Consider the following 12,215-nt stretch of genomic DNA (forward strand, 5'->3'; position numbering starts at 1 on the left):
CTTGCAAATTGACTTCCTGTCTTTTCCCGCTCACTTCCTTTCAGCCTTTTTAATCGTCCACCCTTGACAAAAAAGGTCATCGGCGTGCGTTAAGTGGAGCGTCCCGCTCTTATCCGCCTCATTCGCAAGAGTTCATTTAGCCCACAATGTTATCGCGCCCTCGTCTGCCTGCTGGTAATTGGCTTTTTTTTTCGCGCGGAAAAGACGAACGGAAAAGAAATAAATGACGTTTCCCCGCGGACTTTTCTTTTTGCTTTGACTTTATTTTTTTGGCGAAGCCCTCTCAAAGATGCAGACGCGCCGTTATTGTTCCGCTGTTTATTTCTATTTACGGCGCTTAATACAATGATTCCCAGGCGCGACCTATTTAAGTGCAGCCTTTGGCAATCGGCTCCAAAGTTAACGCGCGCGCGCGCGAGTGCGTGCGAGCGTAGGTGGAGGTTCAGAGGCCGCTTGTTTGTCTTCGTTTAAGCGCTTTGGTTGCCATGGGAACCAGATGCTTCCTTTCGCTTCCCCGGACGCAAATTTGCAGAATTTGTCTGATGAGAAATTGTCAAGATGGGCTGAAGGGTTTAGAGAAGAAATGTTGTCCAGGGTTTTGCGCAACTGTTTTTTTTTTGCTATTATGATTATTTTTATCTTGCCAGGTGGTAGTTGTCATGAGTAACCGGCGGCAGAGATCAGATTTCATTATGGTAAACATTGCGCGCGCACGTCTTGGATGAGGAATTATTTTGAGCCATTTTTCTTGCGCGTGATAGCGGTTAGCATAAATTCCTAATTGATTTGCGTTTATTCAAATGAGGATGGTATGGATGGGTCAACTGAGGGTAGGGATTAGTAAACTGAGACAATAGATTTGTAGATTTGTAGTGAATTGGGGGAACAGATTAGTAAATTGAGGCTATACAATGTATTAGCGAATATGAGTAAATTGAGGGTACAGATGAGTAAATTAAGGGAGCAGATTAGTAAAATCAAGGGACATTTTTATAGATTGAGGGAACTAAATATTAAATTGAGAGTGGGAGTTAGTAAACTGAGGAAACGGATTAGTAAAATCCGGGTACAGGTTGGGAAATTGAGGGAACAGATTAGTAAATTGAAGGTACAGATTGGTCAATTAGGGGAACAGATTAGTCAATTGAGGGAACATATTAGTAAAATGGGTTAGTAAATCGAGGAAACAAATGAGTAAAATCCGGGTACAGGTTGGGAAAATTAGGGAACAGATTAGTAAATTGAGGGAACAGATTAGTAAATTGAGGGAACAGATTAGTAAATTGAAGGTACAGATTGGTCAATTAGGGGAACAGATTAGTAAATTAAGAGTACAGATTAGTCAATTGAGGGAACTGATTAGTAAAATGGGTTAGTAAATCAAGGAAACGAATGAGTAAAATCCGGGTACAGGTTAGGAAATTTAGGGAACAGATTAGTAAATTGAAGGTACAGATTGGTCAATTAGGGGAACAGATTAGTAAATTAAGAGTACAATTTAGTCAATTGAGGGAACAGATTAGTAAAATGGGTTAGTAAATCGAGGAAACAGATGAGTAAAATCTGGGTACAGGTTGGGAAATTGAGGGAACAGATTAGTAAATTGAAGGTACAGATTGGTCAATTAGGGGAACAGATTAGTAAATTAAGAGTACAGATTAGTCAATTGAGGGAACAGATTAGTAAAATCAATCAATGGGTTAGTATATCGAGGAAACGGGTTAGTAAACCGAGGGAACAGATTAGTAAATTTGGGGAACAGATTAGTAGATTGAGAGTGCAGATGAGTAAATTTGGAACATATTAGTAAATTGAGGGTATAGATGAATAATTTGAGGGTACATATGAGTGAATTAAGGGAACATATTGGTAAATTGAGGAAGCAGATTAGTGTATTGAGGGTACAGATTACTAAATTGAAGAAATAGTTTAGTAAAATGAGGGAACAGATTAGTAAAATTGGGAACAGATTTGTAAAGTGAGGAAGTACAGTAAATTGAGGATATAGATTAGATTTTGAGGGTACATATTAATAACCCGCAGGTAAAATGAGTAAATTACGGATGAGTAAATTGAAACGCATTAGTAAAGTGGGTGAACAAATTAGCAAACCATTTAAACCGAGAAAAGAGTTTCATAAACCTTTAGCAAACGATATTTTTTTGTTACACCGTGGTACCTGCAGAGCTTCATAGAAATGCAAAGAATCTAACATTAAAAATTTCTGTATAATAATATATTTTGTCTGTCTACATGTGATGCTCCACCGTTTTTTGTTCAAATATTAGTTGTTTAAATTTTACATCGCAACACCGTCGCTATCCTGTTCAAGTGTCAACATTTTAAGGTAGCGAACTTTAAAGAAACACAATAAGTGTTTTGCTGCGAGGAAGACTGCATTTCCCGTGAGGACCAAAGATAGGAACCAAAAACCACTGTCCACTACAGAGGACACAAACAAAAAGGCTCAATCCCTCCCTAAATTGGGCCGAGCGACGCCAGTGGTTCGTTGGCCATTTTTCGATGATCCCCGCCACCCGGCCCCGGAACAAATCCACAAGTCAACCAAGACTACTCGCGCAGTCTGCTGTGATCTCTCCTTTTGCACAATAACACTCAGCCCAATTGAAAAAGTGGGTCAGCCGAGCTATTCTTAGTAGCCGCCGAACATCCGCCGTTTTCCCCTCCAAACAAGCTACGCTAACGTTAGCGGATTAACACTCAGGTGGAAATCAACTTGATTTTTTTTTTTTTTTTAATCCGGATGCTGTCTTCACTTTAGGTAGGCAGTTTTTTTTTTTTAATTATTATTTTGGGATCTCATCAAGCGAGCTTTCGCTCATTTGCTCCCCTTGCTACGTCAAATTAACTTGAATTCCCCCACAAAGGTGACAATCTGAAAGAGCAATGCTGAGAAGTGGCACAGTGGGAGGGAGTATCAAAGTATTCTCTCACACACACAGACATTTTTATGGCTATACTTGTGAGGACATCCATTGACATAATGTCCCTCATTTTGACCGTTTGAATCGATTGCCTAACCCGAACCCAAAACTAAATATTTGAAGAAAGATATGCCGAGATCTCTTTTTCTATCCTCCTGTGACCCATCTCTCTCATTTGTCCACGTTTGTGTCCATTTTGTCTCAGCAAGACGGAAAGTACATTGAGAGACATCATTAGAAAGGCCCGGATGTCCTCTACAGAGGACACTAGGACATTGTAGGAAAGCTCAAATGAGTCAAAGTATATCCCACCTATACATGTTAGACACCATTAGAAAGGCCAGGATGTCCTCTACAGAGGACACAAGGACGTTGTAGGATAGCTCAAATGTGTCAAAAGTATATCATGCAAAAAACAACGTCCACTGTAGTGGACAGAAATGATGATCAGATTAAAAAAAATAGTTCAAAAAAGTCTGCCAAGATGTCTTTTTCTATCCTCCTGTGTCCCATCTTACTCATTTGTCCACATTTGTGTCCATTTTGTCTCAGCAAGACGGAAAGTAAATTGCATTCCTGAAAGCGAGACATCTTTAGAAACGGCAGGATGTCCTCTGCAGGGGCTACTAGGACTTTTTAAGATAGCTCTAATGAGTCAAAGTATATAGAGCAGAAACCAATGTCCACTACCGTGGACACAAATCATGATTTTTTTTTTTCTACGCTCCTGTGATCCATCTTATTCATTTGTCCACCGTTGTGTCTAATTTGTCTCAGCAAGACAGAAAGTCAATTGCATTCCTAAAAGGGAGACATCTTTAGAAACGGCAGGATGTCCTCTACAGAGTGTTGTAGGACTTTTTAGGATAAGTCAAAGGATATAGAACAGAAACCAATGTCCACTCCCGTGGACACAAATCATGATTTTTTTTTCTACGCTCCTGTGATCCATCTTATTCATTTGTCCACCATTGTGTCTAATTTGTCTCAGCAAGACAGAAAGTGAATTAAATCCCACCTAAACACATGATACGTCATTGGAAATGCCAGGATGTCCCCTGTTGAGGACATTAGGACTTTATAGGATAGCTCCAATGAGTCCAAGTATACAGCGCAAAAACCAACGTCCGCCACAGCGGACACAAACGACAATCGTATATCAAAAATCCACAAAGCAAGTAGAAAACTCAAATCGAAGCAACAAACGAAAAAGTCCACACGGACAGGTGGACATTTTTTGATTCGTTAATGACGACGGCGGAGCGATCAGGCCGGATACATCACACGCGAGGTTGCGCGCGCCGGCTCGGCAGAGCAGAAAGCGATTTGGAGGCCGAGCAGAAAACGCAGCGTCTCCCTGCAGGCGTGGCATGACAAATGTGTGAAGCGGCACGGTCTTCGTCCTCTTCCCCGTCCCCGTCCGCGTTGTTGTTTGTTTGCTTGCTCGGATGACGACCTGAACGCCGGCTTCACCCCTGGCCCCGCCGTCCTAAATTACAGCTGGCGTTTTCTTTCCGTAGCCTCGGCTCAACCCCGACACTCTTGTTAAGGTGAATTGTGGCCAAGGATTTCCAGGAATATTTTTGTCACCTGCAATTACCGCGTGAGCCGACCAGGACTTTTTTTTGCTATTAAAAAAAATAGAACGGCACGCTGCGGGTCGAATGTGGTTCAGAAAAATATCATTGGCGACATAGTGCATCCGAAAAGAGCTCCTTAAGAACTTTGATTTGAGGTTCCACGTGGCATCCTTTCTTCCGAATGTATTTATGACCCTACTCAATTTTGCATTTCTTGCATATTTTATCGGCATATGAGGCTGTATTGAGAAATTAATAACAGATATGTAAAGATCACATCAGGGGCTTTAATTTGAGATATTACTCAATATGGCTCAGCGGAATTTAATCTATGACCATATGTGGCGTAATTTGATTTATGGCCCTGATACGATTTCAATTTTAACGTTTTGGGGAGGCAATAAAAGGAGTGTGGGAGTCGTCATAAAAATTCTTATTATAATCCTAAAAACGTTGTATCCGTAAGGCCTTTAATTTGACTGTGTGTTTTACTGCAGACTGATTTATGACCGTGTTACAAGTCAAATTTGACAGCGTGATTTAGGTCTTTGGTAGGGGGGTTTATTTTAGGAGAATATATTGGCAAAATAGTAACAAACGGGGAAACATCGCAACAGGATCTTTAATTTGAGATATTTGAGAAATTCATTCACGATCATGTCGTATCCATAAGGTACGGTGTGAAATGATTTAAGACCATGATACTGTTTCCAAATTATTTTTGGGAGGTGGTAACAGGGGTGGGGGAGGGTCACGTCACATCATAAATGTAATCCTTAAAATGAAAGGGCTTTAATTGGACTGTTTTGTTGTAAACTGATTTATGACCTTGTTACTTCGTCAAATCATATTTGACTGCATGATTTCGGTCTTTTAGGCAGGGGGTTTGATTATAAGAAGGTATACTGTTCTACATATGACAGATCTGAAAAGATCAAAACTTTACATTTGCCGTATGACTTCATGTGGGTTGTTACAAATTGATGTGTGAATCTTGTGGTCATGATTTATGACCCTCACTTATGAGTCAAATTTGAGGTACAGAGTTGAATGTTTTGGGGCTGTACTGTTATTGTAGATGCTCATATCTGATCTCTGGTATGAGGTATGGCTTTATGTAAGTTGTTAAAAATGCATATATGATTCTGTGTGTTTAGGCATTTGATTTATGACCCTCGAATGAATCGAATTTGCATGAGTTTTGATTTGTATGCCACGATATTGCCAACATTTAACACGTTGAAAGTGCAGTTCTTTATTTGAAAAGCTTTCACCAAGACCTTCAATTTGAGTTATAACGCCGTTTTGTTAGAAATGGTATTTATGACCATGCTGTCAGTCTATTTTGACAGCATGACTTGTTTTTTGGGGGGGTGAGGGGGCGGTCACTAAAAAAGGACTTATTGCACTTGATTATGTAATGACAGAGTCAAAAAAGTCTCATCAAGTCTTTTAATTTGAATTATGACTTCATTGTGGTGATGTGTGACTCTGAGGAGTCACCTTTGATTTATGACCCTGTTATGAGTCACATTTGAGCGAGAATGTTGAATGTTTTGGGTTTCGTTGTTGTCATGATGAAAGCATATTGATAAAGACTTCAAGTAGGTTGTTAAAAATTTATATTCCTCTGCGGGTTGCGACTGTGGGTTGCCCACTTTGATTTATGACCCTGGAATGAGTGGAATTTGAGCTGGAATGTTGAAGGTTTTCATTTTGTTTGTTTGATCGTCAACATATCAGCAAAGCGCACGTAAAGAGCTCATAAATTTGACTTTTTACGTTGTTATAAATTGAGATACGACTCCAAGAGTTTGATTTATGACCCCGTGGCATTGTCGTGATGTTTATAACATACACACATAGTTCAAGGTTACATTTGTGGGAAGCTGTCATCATTCCCTTAATTTTCGGGTATCACACTTCCGTCGCGCTTGTTTTCTAAATTGATTTATGACCCTCTTCTTTTTTTGCACACTATCTAATGATTTGATGCTGTGTCACTGTGGTAAATTGCACACACGGTGGTAGTTTCCCGCCTTGGTCGGCGTTGGTGCAAACGCGGCTACACACCAGGGCTTCCGTTACGTATCTGATGTGACACTTTTGCGTAATCCGTCTTTGTGAAAGAGGCTCTCGGTTGCTTTATGGCCTCCGATGTCGCCGTGGATACACAGCTGGAAGCGTCCTCCACACACGTACGCACACGTGCGCACACGCGCAGAATACGCCATGAAGTGCCATCTTGTTGTACTGCAGCCTTGAGCGCAGAGTGACTTTGGCGAGGAAATGTAGTCTGGAAATTGCTGCTTTTGATTTGGGAGTCCTAAAAGCCAGAGAAGAGATGACGAATTAAAGGTGCTAAGTGGTGCAATTTTATTTTTCAAGCAGGTTTTTTTACCCCCCCCCAAAGGTCTTGACGAATATGTCAATCCGTTACGATTAAGTAACCCAAAAACAAACAACATTTGATTCGTCGTGGGGGTCATAAATCAATTTTTAGATGTATCACTTGGAGTTGAGCCTTATTGTGTGTGTGTGTGTGTGTGTGTGGTTTTATTTTTTTTATTTTTTTTTTTTTGGGGGGGGGGGGGGGGGGGGGGTTGATGAGGGATTTCTAGATATGCACCCTAAATGCCAAATTTGATTTGTGACTGTCATAAATCGATTAGCTAAACGCAACATTGAATCATATGTGAAATTTATGTATTGTTAGGGACTTTTATTTGTGTTTTTCATGCATAGTTTTTTTGTCAATCATATTTTACATGCCGTATACCTTCATTAAGCCCCGGGTCACTGGTTACAGTGTTATAGTTCAAATTTGACTCTAAATAGGGTCATAAATCAGATTGGAAGTACCCACATATTCAGATGTCAAATTACATGCCTTTATCACTCGGAGTTGAGCCTTATTGTGTGTGTGTGTGTGTGTGTGTGTGGGGGGGGGGGTATTGATGAGGCATTTCTAGGTATGCACCCTAAATGCCAAATTTGATTTGTGACTGTCATAAATCGATTAGCTAAACGCAACATTGAATCATATGTGAAATTTATATATTGTTAGGGACTTTTATTTGTGTTTTTCATGCATACTTTTTTTGTCAATCACATTTTACATGCCGTATACCTCCATGAAGCCCCGGGTCACTGGTTACAGTGTTGTAGTTCAAATTTGACTCTTAAGAGGGTCATAAATCAGATTGGAAGGACCCATAGGGTCAAATGTCAAATTACACGTCTTTATTAAAGCTTTCCAAATGTTTTGTTATTTTGTCAGGATTATTTCACGTGATGAAGCGGCCAAGAAAAAATATGCACATGAAATAGCGGGGTCATAAATCACTTTGCATGAAAACACCAACGGTCATCCAACCATACATGCATTTTTTTGAATAGGGTCGTAGGATCACCGGCGTGCTGGAACCTATCCAAGCTGTTTTGAGGCATTGCAAAGGTCAAATGAGGGCTTTCCAGATTTGTAACTCTTTTGGTCAATATGGCCTCATTTGACACGCATTACACAAGAAACATCTTTCCTAAATGTGAACTCACTCTGAGGCGCAAGCTGCATTCGTCAGGACTGGAATAATACTGCCACTTAGTGGTTGCATCATCTTTAGCCATGTAGACAGAAGCGGAGGAGTCGTTTATTTATTTATTTATCTTTTAACGCCACAGGGAAAACAAAGTTTGTAAGAGGGGAGAAAAAAAAAAGTGGGGGGCAAAGGCTGGTCTTGAACTGCACGTGGCAGCCCCCGCAACGCTATCTATTATTACGCAAGTGCTTACTTTTTAAAAAGGCTGCTATTCCGCCTGGGGCTTCGCATCAACATTTAAATAAAGACTTAAGCGCGCTGATTTTTATTTTATTTTTATTGTTATCGGCTGGGATGTGGAAAGGACCTGAAAACCACGCGCTGAACTCGATAACCGGCAGCTCGACCGTTTTTAGGTAATCTTCGTTTTAAGAATACGGGAGGAATAGAATCAATTGGAAATGCCGTTCAGCCAAGAAAATACTAGCTACTCTATGCGATGTTTTGTTATTGTTTTTTCAGGATCGATAATGATTATTAGTAGTCAAGAAGGCCGATATTTGGAGCCTGCATTTACTTTTCGCAAAGGAGAAAATATTAATGTCCAAAAAATACAATCTCCATCTCAAAATTTTTTGAGCATATTGATTGAACAATTTTTGGCTTCGAATGTTTTTTTTTTTTTGTTGTTTTTTTTTTTTTAATCAACTTGAGAAAATATATGTCTGTTTTGTACGTGGCACGAAAGTGCAAATCGCACAAACAAAAAAAATAAGCAAACAAAAAAGGCAATGAAAATCTAATACACCTTACAAGAAAGACGCACATGAGAAAAAAGGAGCACGCAAGAAAAAAGTACACGTACGAAAAAAGAAACACAAAATAAAAAATGGCATGCAAGAAAAAAGGAGCAACTAAGAAAAAAAAAAAGGCATCTAAGGAAAAAGCCCAAATGGGAAAAAAGAAGCAGACTATTAAAAAATAGCGCTTGAGAAAAAAGACGCACACAAGAAAAAAGACTAGCACAACAAATACAAAAACAACTTTATTTTCTTTTACAACATAAAATAAACAGTGCATCAGAGTATGGTGAGCGGCCGCTAACTCTCCCCGAGTCTCCGCAGTCTCGAAGTTTCCCTCGGGGTGGCGGCCATCGCGCAGTTCACAACGCGACAGCTTTTCTTCAATTCATTTAAGTGAAACACTGCTAAAAGTGTGGAGAGAACTGTATTAACGTTCCTCTGTGGGTGCTGCCGTTTTGGTTAGCAACACAATTCAAATGGGCCCAGCTGTTGAAAAAAGTGAAAGGCGGCCTTCCGCATAGCGTGAGCTCTCGGTGGAGCAGCTTTTGAGCGTTTCTTTTTTTTATTGTTGAATGTTTTGGGGTTTTTCCAGCTCAACAAGCTTCCGCAAAGCTAATGAAGCCTCACCCCACCCCCACCCCACCCCACGCACCCCCGCCGCCACTCCCCTCCCCGCATTATTTCCGCGACCAAAAAAGCTGCCGTGCGTCCACGCCCCAGCGAGCCGCTCGGAACTTCTCGGCGGAGGGTCAAAGGGGTCTACGCAAAACATCTGCTCACCCCCTCCCCTTCCCCGCTAACTCGCCACCGCGCCGCCATGCGGGTAAACAAACATGGCGGGAACCTAATTGAATTACTTCCGTTGGTCGACAGCCGCGCGGATCCGAAACGTCCGCATGAACTCGGGTGTATTTTTTTTTCTCGGCTTCGGCTCCGGCGGGTCGTTTCCGACTTTTGTTTGTAGCGAAAAAAAAAGCGTGAGTGATGCATGATAATAAGTTACACGCGAGCATTAAGCGCACAACAATGGCGGACGCACGCTCGCGAGCCATTAAAAGGAAGCTCGTGTATTATTCACCGTGTTATTAATTCATGACGGAGCCCGTCAGCGATAAACACGTACGGCGTATGTCAAAGACGTAAACGTGAGGAGATAGAGGAACATCTCCGCATTTTACGCCGTCTTGATTGCTTGGCCTAGATACAACATTATGGATTATTCTTATCCTCGCCTCTCGGGCTGAAGCGATGCATCATGGGGGCAAAGGCTTTCTAAGTTCACTCGCTTACGTAAAAAAAGAAGAAAAAAAAAAAAGGTATTGTGTAGCAGCAGGAATCCACGAGTCACGCTGAGCTTTTATTTATTCATTTTCGGACTCCGGTATAATCCCATTGCGGGGAAGATCTTGAGGAGAGCGCAATGCATTCTGGGAAAGAACATCCAAAGGAATGTTAGCGTTTTTTACTTTTTTTTGTTAGTTAATGATTTTGGCGGGCCGAAAAATATTCGTATTTTATGCTAGCAACAGCTTCCTGTTTTTTAACGCTGATTGTGAAATTATGTCATGTCAAGAACCAAAGCCTAAGTACAGTTCAGTTGTATTTAACTTTTAAAGGAGAAGTCAAGTTCGTAAATGTTGTAAATACAACATTCTGATTCATATTTTTATTACGGAATGCGAATTAAGCAGCAAAATCCGTCTTGTTTTTATGCATCTTAGGGGGCGGCCATTTTGTCAATTGCCGTCAATTTAAAATGACATCACAGTTGCTCAGGTAACAACCAATCACGGCTCAGCTGTTTTCTGAGTTTGGGGCGAGTTTGGTCACATAGAATATTTCATAAAAAATAATTTGTCTGACTTGACTTTTTCTTTAATATTGCGTTTGATGAATATGAAATAAACAGTAAAATTCATCCATTTTTTTGGCATCTCGGGGGCGGCCATTTTGTCACTTGTTTTCCACTGAAAATGACATCACAGTTGCTCAGGTAACAACCAATCGTGACTCGACAATTATCCGAGTTTGACACTAATTGAGCCGCTAAGAATATTTTATAAAAAATACTTTTGCCTGACTTGACTTTTCCTGTAATATTGCGTTTGTTGAATATGAAATAAACAGTAAAATCCATCCATTTTTTGGTAGCCATTTTGTCACTTGCTGTCAACTTGAAAATGACATCGCAGTGGCCAAGGTATCAACCAATCACAGTTCAGCTATTTTCTGAGTTTGATCATGTGATGTTCACAAGCTTAGCAGCGATTGGTTGTTAGCTGAGCAACAGTGATGTCATTTTTAGTCGACCACAAAAAAAAAACACGTTTGCATTTATCGGTGCATCATAATACACTTTAAAGGGGCAGTGTGTAAGAATTAGACCGTTTTTCATTAAAAAGGAATAAAATTAATTTAAAAAGTTGCAAATGTATTCTGAATGACCAATAGTATGTTTTAAATATAATCATAGATCTAGTTATCTCAAATTTCTCCCGAGGCGGCCATGTTTGTTTTCACTCCCGACAATGGTAAATGCAGCACCTGCAGCCCCGAAATGAAAAACGCTCTAAATTTTACACAATACCCCTTTAAAAAAGCAACACCGTGTATAAAATGTGAATACAATGTAGAGCTGCGCCGTGATTGGTTCACCTTCATTTATGGGCGTGGCTTAGCAAATTCCCTTTGGTAAAAGTCAACGCATAAAATCACTTACGCGACAGAAAACAAGTAATATGTCTACACAATATAGAACATCATTTGCATATGTTTTGTATGTTATTCCTGTCTAGGAAGTATTTACACAAAAGAAGAATATTTTGAAGATCTTTTCCTGCTAGATGTGCAGAAAGATTGTCTTCAAAACAACAGAGGACTTATCCACAAGGTTTTTTGTTTTTCTTTTTCTAAATCACAGCAGAATTATTTCCGACAGCTTTATTGATCACGGGGATGACTTGACAGCCCTCAGATGTGTTCGGTAAACAACGTTGACGGCGATGAAGGATTTTCAACGCGCGTCTTCCTAAAAATATCGCTCAATGGCGTTTGGAGACGCCACCGGACAATGAAACCGACGGGCGATTTGTCGCACAATGAGATCTTTACACCCACAAAATCCTGGAAAAATAGCGGCGGCCATTGAGACGTCAATCAGCGCGCAAGCTAACGTTTTGTGACGGCGGGCCACACTCTCAGTCAAACGCCATCGTTCCGGATCTCAAAACGCCTCGTTGGACTCGGGAACCCCGTGCGGCTGTCAGAGAAATATTTGCGACGGCTTCTTAGCGACTCCCACAGGCTTTTTTTTTTTCCCTCGCCCTTTTTAGCATCCGCGTCGTGAAT

Source organism: Hippichthys cyanospilos, chromosome 10, assembly GCF_059441005.1.
Source record: "Hippichthys cyanospilos isolate Australia breed blue-spotted pipefish chromosome 10, RoL_Hcya_1.0, whole genome shotgun sequence".
NCBI classification, from domain to species: Eukaryota; Metazoa; Chordata; class Actinopteri; order Syngnathiformes; family Syngnathidae; genus Hippichthys; species Hippichthys cyanospilos.